This window comes from Oncorhynchus masou, chromosome 11 (genome assembly GCF_036934945.1).
Source record: "Oncorhynchus masou masou isolate Uvic2021 chromosome 11, UVic_Omas_1.1, whole genome shotgun sequence".
Lineage (NCBI taxonomy): Eukaryota > Metazoa > Chordata > Actinopteri > Salmoniformes > Salmonidae > Oncorhynchus > Oncorhynchus masou.
In genome coordinates, this window is record NC_088222.1 from 57,569,505 (window position 1) to 57,588,607 (window position 19,103).

Sequence of the window (19,103 nt, forward strand, 5' to 3'; positions counted from 1 at the left end):
TTGTAGGCCTCTGAGGTCAGAGCTTTGTGATGGCCACTCCAATACCTTGACTTTGTTGTCCTTAAGCCATTTTGCCACAACTTTGGAAGTATGCTTGGGGTCATTGCCCATTTTGGAAGACCCATTTGCGACCAAGCTTTAACTTCCTGACTGATGTCTTGAGATCTTGCTTCAATATATCCACATAATTTTCCTTCCTCATGATGCCATCTATTTTGAAGTGCACCAGTCCCTCCTGCAGCAAAGCCCCCCCACAACATGATGCTGCCACCCCCGTGCTTCACAGTTGGGATGGTGTTCTTCAGCTTGCAAGCCTCCCCCTTTATCCTACAAACATAACGATGGCCAAAAAGTTATATTTTTGTTTCATCAGACCAGAGGACATTTGTCCAAAACGTATCATCTTTGTCCCCATGTGCAGTTGCAAACTGTAGTCTATCTTTTTTATTGCGGTTTTGGAGCAGTGGCTTTTTCCTTGCTGAGCAGCCTTTCAGGTTATGTTGATATAGGACTTGTTTTACTGTGGATATAGATTATTTTGTTCCTGTTTCCTCCAGCATCTTCACAAGGTCCTTTGCTGCTGTCCGGGATTGATTTGCACTTTTTGCATCAAAGTATGTTCATCTCTAGTAGGCATAACACGTCTCCTTCCTGAGCGGTATGACGGCTGCGTGGTGCCATGGTGTTTATTTACATACTATTGTTTGTACAGATGAACGCGGTACCTTCAGGTGTTTGGAAATTGCTCCCAAGGATGAACCAGCCTACAAAAACATTTCTGAAGTCTTGGCTGATTTCTTTTGATTTTCCCACGAGGTCAAGCAAAGAGGCACCGAGTTTGAAGGTAGGCCTTGAAATACATCCACAGGTAAATCTCCAATTGACTCAAATGATGTCAATTAGCCTTTCAGAAGCTTCTAAAGCCATGACATCATTTTCTGTAACTTTTCAAGTTGTTAAGGGACAGTCAACTTAGTGTAAATGTCTGACCCACTGGAATTGTGAATAAGTGAAATAATCTGTCTGTAAACAATTGTTGGAAAAATGACTTGTCATGCACAAAGTAGATGTCCTAACCGACTTACCAAACCTTTATTATTTATTTGTTAACAATAAATTTGTGGAGTGGTTGAAAAACTAGTTTTAATGACTCCAACCTAAGTTTATGTAAACTTCAACTGTAATTAAATATCACATTTACATACACTACCGTTCAAAAGTTTGGGTCACTTAGACATTTCCTTTAAAAAAAAAGGAAAAGCATTATTTTGTCCATTTTAAAATATCAAATTGAACAGATACAGCTTAGACAATGTTGTAAATGCCTATTGTAAATATTATTTTTTTAATGGAATATCTACATAGGTGTACAGAGACCCATTATCAGCAACCGTCAAATCAAAATCAAATTTTATTTGTCACATACACATGGTTAGCAGATGTTAATGCGAGTGTAGCGAAATGCTTGTGCTTCCAGTTCCGACAATGCAGTAATAACCAACAATTAATCTAACTAACAATTCCAAAACTAATTTCTTATACACAGTGTAAGGGGATAAAGAATATGTACATAAAGATATGAATGAGTGATGGTGCAGAGCAGCATAGGCAAGATACAGTAGATGGTATCGAGTACAGTATATACATATGAGATGAGTATGTAAACAAAGTGGCATAGTTAAAGTGGCTAGTGATACATGTATTACATAAGGATGCGGTAGATGATAGAGTACAGTATATATGTATACATATGAGCAACCATCACTGCTGTGTTCCAATGGCACATTGTGTAAGCTAATCCAAGTTTGTCATTTTAAAAGGCTAATTGATCATTAGAAAACCCTTTTGCAATTGTTAGCCAGCTGTTGTTCTGATTTAAAGAAGCAATAAAACTGACCTTAGACTAGTTGAGTATCTGGAGCATCAGCATCAGGTTCGATTACAGGCTCAAAATGGCCAGAAACAAAACTTTATTCTGAAACCCGTCAGTCTATTCTTGTTCTGAGAAAGGCTATTCCATGCCAGACATTGCCAAGAAACTGAAGGTCTCGTACCACGCTGTGTACTACTCCTTTCACAGAACAGTGCAAATTGGCTCTAACCAGAAATTAAAGAGGATTGGTTAGCCCCGGTGCACAACTGAGCAAGAGGACAAGTACGTTAGTGTCTAGTTTTGAGAAACAGACGCCCCACAAGTCCTCAACTGACAGCTTTATTAAATAGTACCCGTAAAACACCAGTCTCAACGTCAACAGTGAAGAGGTGGCTCAGGGATGCTGTCCTAGGCAGAGTTGCAAAGAAAAAGCCATATCTCAGACAGGCCAATAAAAATACAATTTTAAGATGGGCGAAAGAACGCAGACACTGGACAGAGGAACTCTGCCTAGAAGGCCAGCATCCTGGAGTCGCCTCTTCACTGTTTATGTTGAGACTGGCGTTTGCGTACTATTTAATGAAGCTGGCAGTTGAGGACTTGTGAGGTGTCTTTCTCACACTAGAGGGAACTCTTTTTTAGGTGCCTTTTGGCAAACTCTAAGCGGGCTGCCTTGTACCTTTTTACTGAGGAATGGCTTCCGTCTGGCCGATGGTCACTCTGACAGAGCTCTAGAGTTCCTCTGTGGAGATGGCTACCTTCATGGCAGAGGCCTGATTGCAGCACTAAACCAGTCTTCTCCCCTGATTGCTCAGTTTTGCTGCGCAGCCAGCTCTAGGAAGAGTCTTGGTGGTTCCAAACTTCCATTTAAGAATGGAGGCCACTGTTTTTTTGGGGGACCATCAATGCTGCAGACATTTTTTGGTACCCTTCCCAAGATCTGTGCCTCGACACGATCCTCTCTGGGAGCTCTACGGACAATTCCTTCGACCTGTTGGCTTGGTTTTTGCTCTAACATGCACGGTCAACTGTGGGACCTTTTTATATAGGTCAATTGAATTTACCACAGGTGGACTCCAGGTTGTAGAAACATCTCAAGGATTTTCATAGTGAAGGGTCTGAATACTTATGTAAAACTTTTTTTTGTTTGTCATTATATGGTGGTGTTGTGTGGATGAGGGGAATAAACAATTGAATCCTTTTTAGAATAAGGCTGCAACCTAACAATGTGGGAAGAAGTTGAGGGGTCTAAATACTTTCCAAATGCACTGAACAAAAATATAATTGCAACAATTAACTATTTTACTTAGTTCAAATAGGATATCAGTCAATTGAAATACATTCGTTAATTCTATGGATTTCACGACTAGGCAGGGGCACAGCCATGGGAAGGCATCGGCTCACCCACTAGGGAACGAGGCCCAGCCAATCATAAATGGGATTTATTATAGACCTATACTATTCAGTTTCATCGGCTGTCCGGGTGGCTGGGCTCAGATGATTTTGCAGGGGAAGAAGCCGGATGTGGAGGTCCTGGACTTGAGTGGTTACACGCAGTCTGCGGTTGTGAGGCCGGTTGGACGCACTACCAAATTCTCTAAAACAATGTTGGAGGCAGCTTGGTAGAGAAATGAAAAATTAAATTCTCTGCCAACAGCTCTGGTGGACATTCCTGCAGTTAGCATGCCACGTGCACACTCCCTCTCAACTTGAGACATCTGTGGCATTGTGTTGTGACATAAAACTGCACATTTTAGTGGCCTTTTATTGTCCCCAGCACAAGGTGCACCTCTGTAATGAACATGCTATTTAACAGCTTCTTGATATGCCACATCTGTCAGGATAGATTGTCTTGGCAAAGGAGAAATGCTCACTAACAGGGATGTAAACAAATTTGTCCACACAATTTGAGAGACGCTTTTTGCGTCTTATTTCAGCTCATTAAACCAAGACTTTATATGTTGTTTCTGTTCAGTATTTTCTTTTTCAAGTATCGATCCATTTTATTTTATCGATCTTGTCTCATCGCTCCTCAACGGGCTCGGGAGCGCGAAGGTGGAGTCATGCGTCCTCCGAAAAATTGCCCGACAAACTGTGCTCCTTAACACCTGCCAGCTTAACCCAGAAGCCAACCGCACCAATGTGTCGGAGGAAGCACCGTTCAACTAGAGACCGGCGTCAGGCACCCGGCCCGCCACAGAGTCGCTAGAGCGCTATGAGCCAAGTAAAGCCCCACCGGCCAAACCCTCCCCTAACCCGAATGACGCTGGGCCAATTGTGTGCTGTCCTATGGGCCTGTAGTAACGCCGCTAGCACTGTGATGCTGTCCTACGGGCTTCCCGGCCACGGCCCGAGAATGAACCTGGGTCTGTAGTAACGCCGCTCGCACTGCGATGCAGTGCGTTAGTCCGCTGCAACACTCGGGAGGCCATATCAATCCCATTTAAGAAAGAAATTGCCTAAGGCGAATGTGATTCTTTAGAACACTGGAGGATAAATGCATCAGGATTTTTACTTTGTCCTGAGTGGTGCAGCGGTCTAAGGCACTGCATCTCAGTGTTTGAGGCGTCACTACAGACACCCTGGTTCAAATCCAGGCTGTATCACAACCCGATGTGTTTGGGAGTCCCATACAGCGGCGCACAATTGGCCCAGCATCGTCCGGATTTGGCCGGTGTAGGCCGTCATTGTAAATAAGAATTTGTTCTTAACTGACTTGCCGAGTCAAATAAATACAAGTAGACGACGGGAATCAAACAAACCACAGCTCTGCTCTTGACTTTTGGAAGTCGGTGAGGGCTTTGTCTCGCCGTTCCATGCTGATGCACGTGTTAGCTCTGGTCATAGCCTTTTAGAAAACTATCGGTGTTAGCTCAGAAGCAATCACATTTTTCTGCCATTTTAAAATGTTCTTGCCAATCATATTAATTTGCAAAAAGGTTTGCAAAAGGTGGAGGGAAATAGTATTTTGCAGGAGTGTCTACTTGGTAGTCAACCGTGCCCCCCACTGCACGTTTCTTTTTAAAAGGTTCCAATGTTTTTTTTTTCTTTGAATTTCCTCCTTAAAATGACAAATCCAAATCTAACTGCTCTAGATTATTATTATCTAGCTCTAGAGCAAGGATATGCATATTCCTGATACCATTTGAAAGGAAACAAAAAATTGTGGAAATGTGAAAAAAGGATAATATAACATTTGATCTGGTAAAAGATAATACAAACAAAAAGAATGTGTTTTCTATATTTTTGCATCTTTGAAATGGAAAAAGGCCATACATTGAGATAGGATTCTAGGTGTAATTAGATGTCCACAATATGGCAGCGGTGTGTGTGCAAAGTTTCAGATTGATCCAGTGAAGAATTACATCACTGTACAAAATTTTGTAATACATCTGCCAGGAGTTTGCACAAATGTGCCGAATTGGTCAATTTATACATTTAAGTACATAACTATAGAGTGCATACAAAAATGCTATGATGATGATAAATTAAAATGTACACCTTCACATCTAGATGGTGGGGTGGGTGTGGAGCCAGAGACAGCAGCAGGGTCAAACTGTAGAACCCAGTTCCTACATTTGAATATACATTTTTTTTTAATCAAACATAACTATGCTGCATTTGATCTCTGGGACCCTCAGGATGACAAAGCAAGATTACTGAATGTAAGTACATTACATTCAAAGGTGACTGTATCAAACCAGTTGCCGTGATAAGTCTTTTGTTGTTGTGCACTATCCTCAAACAATAGCATGGTGTTTTTTTTGCTGTAATAGCTAATTGTAAATTGGGCACTGCAGTTGGATTAACAAGAATTTAAGCCAATATAAGACATGTCTATGTTCCGAAAAGTTGGCTGCTGTTTACGGAATTCAAGTCACGTTATTGCATATTGAGCAACAATTGTCCCATAGAGGTTAATGGAAATGTCCCTTCCTTGAAGTCATGTGAAGTGTGATGACTGTGGTTTGTTTGAATCCTGGTCAAACACTTTTAATTTGATGTTTGTTGAGAAGGCATCCTCCAGTGCAATAACATGTGTTCTGAAATTGAAATTGGAATTAAAAATAAAGTTTAATTCTATACTTGAAGTTGCTACTAAATATTATCAGTTGCACCTTTTCTTGTTTGTCACTTTAACCCCAGTTTTAACCATGTCTTTGTTTGACCAAGTCAGTTAATCCAATTATTGACGTCTTCTGCCAACAATTGATAGCTGTCCTCACGGGTTGTCAAACCGGTAGGGTAGACCTTGCCCAGTCCTAATTGTTTGCTTCAAATAGGACAGCTAAGAAACCTTCTCATTGTTTTCTTTAGGATGTTATCAGGTCTCTCTGTATTATCTGAACACATAGACAACACAGCCAAAAGTATGTGGACACCCCTTCAAATTAGTAGACTTGGCCATTTCAGCCACACCTGTTACTGACAGATGTATAACATTGAGGACACTGCCATGCGATCTCCATAGACAAACATTGGCAGTAAAACGGCCTGAAGATCTCATGGACTTTCAACATAGCTGGCTAAAATCATGTAAGACCTTCAAAAAATAAAGGGAGCACTAAAATAACACATCCTAGATCTGAATGAAATATTATTATTAAATACTTTTTTCTTGACATAGTTGAATGTGCTGACAACAAAATCACACAACTTATCAATGGAAATCAAGTTTATCAACCCATGGAGGTCTGGAGTTGGAGTCACACTCAAAATTAAAGTGGAAAACCACACTACAGGCTGATCCAACTGATGTAATGTCCTTAAAACAAGTCAAAATGAGGCTCAGTAGTGTGTGTGGCCTCCACGTGCCTGTATGACCTCCCTACAATGCCTGGGCATGCTCCTGATGAGGTGGCGGATGGTCTCCTGAGGGATCTCCTCCCAGACCTGGACTAAAGCATCCGCCAACTCCTGGACAGTCTGTGGTGCAACGTGGCGTTGGTGGATGGAGCGAGACATGATGTCCCAGATTGGATTCAGGTCTGGGGAACGGGCGGGCCAGTCCTTAGCATCAACGCCTTCCTCTTGCAGGAACTGCTGACACTCCAGCCACATGAGGTCTAGCATTGTCTTGCATTAGGAGGAACCCAGGGCCAACCGCACCAGCATCTTGTCTCACAAGGGGTCTGAGGATCTCATCTCGGTACCTAATGGCAGTCAGGCTACCTCTGGCGAGCACATGGAGGGCTGTGCGGCCCCCCAAAGAAATGCCACCCCACACCATGACTGACCCACCGCCAAACCGGTCATGCTGGAGGATGTTGCAGGCAGCAGAACGTTCTCCACGGCGTCTCCAGGCTCTGTCACGTCTGTCACGTGCTCAGTGTGAACCTGCTTTCATCTGTGAAGAGCACAGGGTACCAGTGGCGAATTTGCCAATATTGGTGTTCTCTGACAAATGCCAAACGTGCTGCACGGTGTTGGGCTGTAAGCACAACCCCCACCTTTGGACGTCGGGCCCTCATACCACCCTCATGAAGTCTGTTTCTGACCGTTTGAGCAGACACATGCACATTTGTGGCCTGCTGGAGGTCATTTTGCAGGGCTCTGGCAATGCTCCTCCTGCTCCTCCTTGCACAAAGGTGGAGGTAGTGGTCCTGCTGCTGGGTTGTTGCCCTCCTACGGCCTCCTCCACGTCTCCTGATGTACTGGCCTGACTCCTGGTAGCGCCCTCCATGCTCTGGACACTACGCTGACAGACACAGCAAACCTTCTTGCTACAGCTCGCATTGATGTGCCATCCTGGATGAGCTGCATTACCTGAGCCACTTGTGTGGGTTGCAGACTCCGTCTCATGCTACCACTAGAGTGAAAGCACCGCCAGCATTCAAAAGTGACCAAAACATCGGCCAGGAAGCATAGGAACTGAGAAGTGGTCTGTGGTCCCCACCTGCAGAACCACTCCTTTATTGGGGGTGTCTTGCTAAATGCCTATAATTTCCACCTGTTGTCTATTCCATTTGCACAACAGCATGTTAAATTTATTGTCAATCAGTGTTGCTTCCTAAGTGGACAGTTTGATTTCACAGAAGTGTGATTGACTTGGAGTTACATTGTTGTTTAGGTGTTCCCTTTATTTTTTTGAGCGGTGTGTAAAAAAGGGGATGTCCCTGTTTTTGCTGACTTGATCTTTTCATAAAGCTTTGGTGATTTAAGATGTATTTCAAACGGGTCTTACGAGCCAAACTCGATATCGATAGTCTTGACTACTTTGGGAATGCATTGGCAGCCTATGCTGTTTTTTTTTAAATCAAACAAAATGTTTCTAGATACAAGGGTGTTAAGGGCACAAAAAGCACATCTTATTCCATGTGCATATTGGCGGTGTCATGGCTGGATAGGCTGCGCCTCTGTCAATCAAATGTGTTTCCGGTAAAACCAGCTTTCGATTGGTCTTAAATATCCTCACACATTTTAAGGGCCTCATAATAAACCCTCCCACCTCTTTGCGTAAAGCAAATTAAACCGGTAAATTACCAATGCTGACGGGTTTGAAAATAGAACAGTGCCGGCTTTATCAGATCGAAATGACAAACGAGCGTGTTTGACAATTGCGCTGGGTTAAAGCCAGACAACATTAGAGCCAAAGGTCTGAGCTTGCTAAACATATCAATAATTTCACGGACCAGTTTCATGGGCTTAATAGCCTCAAATGCAGAGAAATTGCCTATGAATTGGCACATTGAACGGTGGCACAATTTACAGAATACGCAGAGTAAATTGTGCCAAGACACCATTTTTTGGGCAAGCTATTTTTTCAGAATTTATGTTTACGTGAATTGAGATCATTTCCAGGACAACACCCTGAAATATACACACACACACACACAATGATGTAGACACCCCTTCAAATTAGTGAAATATACACACACACAATGATGTAGACACCCCTTCAAATTAGTGAAATATACACACACACAATGATGTAGACACCCCTTCAAATTAGTGAAATATACACACACACAATGATGTAGACACCCCTTCAAATTAGTGAAATATACACACACACAATGATGTAGACACCCCTTCAAATTAGTGAAATATACACACACACAATGATGTAGACACCCCTTCAAATTAGTGAAATATGCACACACACACAATGATGTAGACACCCCTTCAAATTAGTGAAATATACACACACACAATGATGTAGACACCCCTTCAAATTAGTGAAATATACACACACACACACACACACAATGATGTAGACACCCCTTCTAATTAGTGAAATATATACACACACACACACACACAATGATGTAGACACCCCTTCTAATTAGTGAAATATACACACACACACACACACACACAATGATGTAGACACCCCTTCAAATTAGTGAAATATACACACACACAATGATGTAGACACCCCTTCAAATTAGTGAAATATACACACACACACACACACACAATGATGTAGACACCCCTTCTAATTAGTGAAATATATACACACACACACACAATGATGTAGACACCCCTTCTAATTAGTGAAATATATACACACACACACACACACACAATGATGTAGACACCCCTTCAAATTAGTGAAATATACACACACACACACAATGATGTAGACACCCCTTCAAATTAGTGAAATATACACACACACACACAATGATGTAGACACCCCTTCAAATTAGTGAAATATACACACACACACAATGATGTAGACACCCCTTCAAATTAGTGAAATATACACACACACAATGATGTAGACACCCCTTCAAATTAGTGAAATATACACACACACACACACTGATGTAGACACACCTTCAAATTAGTGAAATATATACACACACACACACACAATGATGTAGACACCCCTTCTAATTAGTGAAATATATACACACACACACACACACAATGATGTAGACACCCCTTCACACACACACACACACAATGATGTAGACACCCCTTCAAATTAGTGAAATATACACACACACACACAATGATGTAGACACCCCTTCAAATTAGTGAAATATACACACACACACACAATGATGTAGACACCCCTTCAAATTAGTGAAATATACACACACACACACAATGATGTAGACACCCCTTCAAATTAGTGAAATATACACACACACACACACAATGATGTAGACACCCCTTCAAATTAGTGAAATATACACACACACACACAATGATGTAGACACCCCTTCAAATTAGTGAAATATACACACACACACACACAATGATGTAGACACCCCTTCAAATTAGTGAAATATACACACACAATGATGTAGACACCCCTTCAAATTAGTGAAATATACACACACACACACACAATGATGCACACAATGATGTAGACACCCCTTCAAATTAGTGAAATATACACACACACACACACACACACACACACACAATGATGTAGACACCCCTTCAAATTAGTGAAATATACACACACACACACACAATGATGTAGACACCCCTTCAAATTAGTGAAATATACACACACACAATGATGTAGACACCCCTTCAAATTAGTGAAATATATACACACACACACACACAATGATGTAGACACCCCTTCTAATTAGTGAAATATACACACACACACACAATGATGTAGACACCCCTTCAAATTAGTGAAATATACACACACACACACAATGATGTAGACACCCCTTCAAATTAGTGAAATATACACACACACACACAATGATGTAGACACCCCTTCAAATTAGTGAAATATATAGACACCCCTTCACACACACACACACAATGATGTAGACACCCCTTCAAATTAGTGAAAATACACACACACACAATGATGTAGACACCCCTTCAAATTAGTGAAATATACACACACACACACACACACACATGATGTAGACACCCCTTCAAATTAGTGAAATATACACACACACACACAATGATGTAGACACCCCTTCAAATTAGTGAAATATACACACACACACACACAATGATGTAGACACCCCTTCAAATTAGTGAAATATACACACACACACACACACACACAATGATGTAGACACCCCTTCAAATTAGTGAAATATACACAATGATGTAGACACACACACACAATGATGTAGACACCCCTTCAAATTAGTGAAATATACACACACACACACACAATGATGTAGACACCCCTTCAAATTAGTGAAATATACACACACACACACACAATGATGTAGACACCCCTTCAAATTAGTGAAATATACACACACACACACACAATGATGTAGACACCCCTTCAAATTAGTGAAATACACACACACACACAATGATGTAGACACCCCTTCAAATTAGTGAAATATATACACACACACACACACAATGATGTAGACACCCCTTCAAATTAGTGAAATATACACACACACACACACACACAATGATGTAGACACCCCTTCAAATTAGTGAAAATATACACACACACACACAATGATGTAGACACCCCTTCAAATTAGTGAAATATACACACACACACACAATGATGTAGACACCCCTTCAAATTAGTGAAATATACACACACACACACACACACACACACAATGATGTAGACACCCCTTCAAATTAGTGAAATATACACACACACAATGATGTAGACACCCCTTCAAATTAGTGAAATATATACACACACACACACACACACACACACAATGATGTAGACACCCCTTCAAATTAGTGAAATATATACACACACACACACACAATGATGTAGACACCCCTTCAAATTAGTGAAAAATACACACACACACACACACACACAATGATGTAGACACCCCTTCAAATTAGTGAAATATACACACACACAATGATGTAGACACCCCTTCAAATTAGTGAAATATACACACACACACACACACAATGATGTAGACACCCCTTCAAATTAGTGAAATATACACACCCCTTCAAATTAGTGAAATATACACACACACACACACAATGATGTAGACACCCCTTCAAATTAGTGAAATATATACACACACACACACACACACACACACAATGATGTAGACACCCCTTCAAATTAGTGAAATATACACACACACACACAATGATGTAGACACCCCTTCAAATTAGTGAAATATACACACACACACACAATGATGTAGACACCCCTTCAAATTAGTGAAAAATATACACACACACACAATGATGTAGACACCCCTTCAAATTAGTGAAATACACACACACACACACACAATGATGTAGACACCCCTTCAAATTAGTGAAATACACACACACACACACAATGATGTAGACACCCCTTCAAATTAGTGAAATATATACACACACACACACACAATGATGTAGACACCCCTTCTAATTAGTGAAATATATACACACACACACACACACACACACAATGATGTAGACACCCCTTCAAATTAGTGAAATATACACACACACACACAATGATGTAGACACCCCTTCAAATTAGTGAAATATACACACACACACACACAATGATGTAGACACCCCTTCAAATTAGTGAAATATACACACACACACACAATGATGTAGACACCCCTTCAAATTAGTGAAATATACACACACACACACACAATGATGTAGACACCCCTTCAAATTAGTGAAATATACACACACACACACACACACAATGATGTAGACACCCCTTCAAATTAGTGAAATATAGACACACACACACACACAATGATGTAGACACCCCTTCAAATTAGTGAAATATACACACACACACTGATGTAGACACCCCTTCAAATTAGTGAAATATACACACACACACACACAATGATGTAGACACCCCTTCAAATTAGTGAAATACACACACACACAATGATGTAGACACCCCTTCACACACACAATGATGTAGACACCCCTTCAAATTAGTGAAATATACACACACACACAATGATGTAGACACCCCTTCAAATTAGTGAAATATACACACACACACACAATGATGTAGACACCCCTGTAGACACCCCTTAATTAGTGAAATATATACACAAATTAGTGAAATATATACACACACACACACAATGATGTAGACACCCCTTCAAATTAGTGAAATATACACACACACACACAATGATGTAGACACCCCTTCAAATTAGTGAAATATACACACACACACACAATGATGTAGACACCCCTTCAAATTAGTGAAATATATACACACACACACACACACACAATGATGTAGACACCCCTTCAAATTAGTGAAATATATACACACACACACACAATGATGTAGACACCCCTTCAAATTAGTGAAATATACACACACACACACAATGATGTAGACACCCCTTCAAATTAGTGAAATATACACACACACACACAATGATGTAGACACCCCTTCAAATTAGTGAAATATACACACACACACACACACACACACAATGATGTAGACACCCCTTCAAATTAGTGAAATATACACACACACACACAATGATGTAGACACCCCTTCAAATTAGTGAAATATACACACACACACACACAATGATGTAGACACCCCTTCAAATTAGTGAAATATACACACACACACACAATGATGTAGACACCCCTTCAACACACACACAATGATGTAGACACCCCTTCAAATTAGTGAAATATACACACACACACACAATGATGTAGACACCCCTTCAAATTAGTGAAATATACACACACACACACACAATGATGTAGACACCCCTTCAAATTAGTGAAATACACACACACACAATGATGTAGACACCCCTTCAAATTAATTAGTCAAATATATACACACACACAATGATGTAGACACCCCTTCAAATTAGTGAAATATACACACACACACACACACACACAATGATGTAGACACCCCTTCAAATTAGTGAAATATATACAAACACACACACACACACACACACAATGATGTAGACACCCCTTCAAATTAGTGAAATATACACACACACACAATGATGTAGACACCCCTTCAAATTAGTGAAATACACACACACACAATGATGTAGACACCCCTTCAAATTAGTGAAAATACACACACACACACACAATGATGTAGACACCCCTTCAAATTAGTGAAATATACACACACACAATGATGTAGACACCCCTTCAAATTAGTGAAATATACACACACACACAATGATATAGACACCCCTTCAAATTAGTGAAATATACACACACACAATGATGTAGACACCCCTTCAAATTAGTGAAATATACACACACACACACACACACACTGATGTAGACACCCCTTCAAATTAGTGAAAATATACACACACACACACACACAATGATGTAGACACCCCTTCAAATTAGTGAAATATACACACACACACACACACTGATGTAGACACCCCTTCAAATTAGTGAAATATATACACACACACACACACAATGATGTAGACACCCCTTCAAATTAGTGAAATATACACACACAATGATGTAGACACCCCTTCAAATTAGTGAAATATACACACACACACACACAATGATGTAGACACCCCTTCAAATTAGTGAAATACACACACACACAATGATGTAGACACCCCTTCAAATTCAAATTAGTGAAAATATACACACACACACACACACACATGATGTAGACACCCCTTCAAATTAGTGAAAAATACACACACACACACACACACAATGATGTAGACACCCCTTCAAATTAGTGAAATATACACACACAATGATGTAGACACCCCTTCACACACACAATGATGTAGACACCCCTTCAAATTAGTGATATATACACACACAATGATGTAGACACCCCTTCAAATTAGTAAAATACACACACACAATGATGTAGACACCCCTTCAAATTAGTGAAATATACACACACACACAATGATGTAGACACCCCTTCAAATTAGTGAAATATACACACACACACAATGATGTAGACACCCCTTCAAATTAGTGAAATATACACACACAATGATGTAGACACCCCTTCAAATTAGTGAAATATACACACACACACAATGATGTAGACACCCCTTCAAATTAGTGAAATATACACACACACACTGATGTAGACACCCCTTCAAATTAGTGAAATATACACACACACACACAATGATGTAGACACCCCTTCAAATTAGTGAAATATACACACACACACACAATGATGTAGACACCCCTTCAAATTAGTGAAATATACACACACACAATGATGTAGACACCCCTTCAAATTAGTGAAATATACACACACACACACAATGATGTAGACACCCCTTCAAATTAGTGAAAATACACACACACACACAATGATGTAGACACCCCTTCAAATTAGTGAAATATACACACACACACACATGTAGACACCCCTTCAAATTAGTGAAATATACACACACACACACACACACAATGATGTAGACACCCCTTCAAATTAGTGAAATATACACACACACACACACACACACACACACACACAATGATGTAGACACCCCTTCAAATTAGTGAAATATACACACACACACAATGATAGACACACACACACACACACACACACACACACACACCCCTTCAAATTAGTGAAATACACACACACACACACACACAATGATGTAGACACCCCTTCAAATTAGTGAAATATACACACACACACACACAATGATGTAGACACCCCTTCAAATTAGTGAAATATACACACACAATGATGTAGACACCCCTTCAAATTAGTGAAATACACACACACACAATGATGTAGACACCCCTTCAAATTAGTGAAATATACACACACACAATGATGTAGACACCCCTTCAAATTAGTGAAATACACACACACACACACAATGATGTAGACACCCCTTCAAATTAGTGAAATATACACACACACACAATGATGTAGACACCCCTTCAAATTAGTGAAATATACACACACACAATGATGTAGACACCCCTTCAAATTAGTGAAAATACACACACACAATGATGTAGACACCCCTTCAAATTAGTGAAATATACACACACAATATAGACACACACACACACACTGATGTAGACACCCCTTCAAATTAGTGAAATATACACACACACACACAAATGATGTAGACACCCCTTCAAATTAGTGAAATACACACACACACACAATGATGTAGACACCCCTTCAAATTAGTGAAACACACACACACACAATGATGTAGACACCCCTTCAAATTAGTGAAATATACACACACAATGATGTAGACACCCCTTCAAATTAGTGAAATACACACACACAATGATGTAGACACCCCTTCAAATTAGTGAAATACACACACACACACACACACACAATGATGTAGACACCCCTTCAAATTAGTGAAATATACACACACACACAATGATGTAGACACCCCTTCAAATTAGTGAAAATACACACACACACAATGATGTAGACACCCCTTCAAATTAGTGAAATACACACACACACACAATGATGTAGACACCCCTTCAAATTAGTGAAATATACACACACACACACAATGATGTAGACACCCCTTCAAATTAGTGAAAATACACACACACACACACACACACACATGATGTGACACCCCTTCATGTACACACACCACTTCAAATTAGTGAAATATACACACACACACACACACAATGATGTAGACACCCCTTCAAATTAGTGAAATACACACACACAATGATGTAGACACCCCTTCAAATTAGTGAAATACACACACACAATGATGTAGACACCCCTTCAAATTAGTGAAATACACACACACACACACAATGATGTAGACACCCCTTCAAATTAGTGAAATATACACACACACACACACACACACAATGATGTAGACACCCCTTCTAATTAGTGAAATATACACAAACACACACACACACAGACACAATGATGTAGACAACCCTTCAAATTAGTGAAATATACACACACACAAACACACACACACACACACACAATGATGTAGACACCCCTTCAAATTAGTGAAATATACACACACACACACAATGATGTAGACACCCCTTCAAATTAGTGAAATACACACACACACACACACACAATGATGTAGACACCCCTTCAAATTAGTGAAAATACACACACACACACAATGATGTAGACACCCCTTCAAATTAGTGAAATATACACACACACACAATGATGTAGACACCCCTTCAAATTAGTGAAATACACACACACACAATGATGTAGACACCCCTTCAAATTAGTGAAAATACACACACACACACAATGATGTAGACACCCCTTCAAATTAGTGAAATACACACACACAATGATGTAGACACCCCTTCAAATTAGTGAAATATACACACACACAATGATGTAGACACCCCTTCAAATTAGTGAAATATACACACACACAATGATGTAGACACCCCTTCAAATTAGTGAAATATACACACACACAATGATGTAGACACCCCTTCAAATTAGTGAAATATACACAAACACACACACACACACACAATGATGTAGACACCCCTTCAAATTAGTGAAATATACACACACACACACACAATGATGTAGACACCCCTTCAAATTAGTGAAATACACACACACACACAATGATGTAGACACACACACACACTGATGTAGACACCCCTTCAAATTAGTGAAATATACACACACACACAATGATGTAGACACCCCTTCAAATTACACACACACACACACACACAATGATGTAGACACCCCTTCAAATTAGTGAAATATACACACACACACAATGATGTAGACACCCCTTCAAATTAGTGAAAATATACACACACACACACACACAATGATGTAGACACCCCTTCAAATTAGTGAAATATACACACACACACACAATGATGTAGACACCCCTTCAAATTAGTGAAATATACACACACACACACAATGATGTAGACACCCCTTCACACACACACAATGATGTAGACACCCCTTCAAATTAGTGAAATATACACACAAATATACACACACACACACAATGATGTAGACACCCCTTCAAATTAGTGAAAATATACACACACACACACACAATGATGTAGACACCCCTTCAAATTAGTGAAATATACACACACACACACAATGATGTAGACACCCCTTCAAATTAGTGAAATATACACACACACACACAATGATGTAGACACCCCTTCAAATTAGTGAAATATACACACACACACACACACACAATGATGTAGACACCCCTTCAAATTAGTGAAAAATACACACACACACACACACACAATGATGTAGACACCCCTTCAAATTAGTGAAATATACACACACACAATGATGTAGACACCCCTTCAAATTAGTGAAATACACACACACACACACACACACACAATGATGTAGACACCCCTTCAAATTAGTGAAAAACACACACACAATGATGTAGACACCCCTTCAAATTAGTGAAAATATACACACACACACACACACACACAATGATGTAGACACCCCTTCAAATTAGTGAAATATACACACACACACACAATGATGTAGACACCCCTTCAAATTAGTGAAATACACACACACAATGATGTAGACACACACACACACAATGATGTAGACACCCCTTCAAATTAGTGAAATATACACACACACACAATGATGTAGACACCCCTTCAAATTAGTGAAATACACACACACACACAATGATGTAGACACCCCTTCAAATTAGTGAAATACACACACACACAATGATGTAGACACCCCTTCAAATTAGTGAAATATACACACACACACACACACAATGATGTAGACACCCCTTCAAATTAGTGAAATATACACAATGATGTAGACACCCCTTCACACACACACACACACAATGATGTAGACACCCCTTCAAATTAGTGAAATACACACACACACACACAATGATGTAGACACCCCTTCAAATTAGTGAAATATACACACACACACACAATGATGTAGACACCCCTTCAAATTAGTGTGTGACACCCCTTCAAAATACACACACACACACACACACACAATGATGTAGACACCCCTTCAAATTAGTGAAATATACACACACACACACAATGATGTAGACACCCCTTCAAATTAGTGAAATATACACACACACACACACAATGATGTAGACACCCCTTCAAATTAGTGAAATATACACACACACACACACAATGATGTAGACACCCCTTCAAATTAGTGAAAATACACACACACACACACAATGATGTAGACACCCCTTCAAATTAGTGAAATATACACACACACACACACACAATGATGTAGACACCCCTTCAAATTAGTGAAATATACACACACACACACACAATG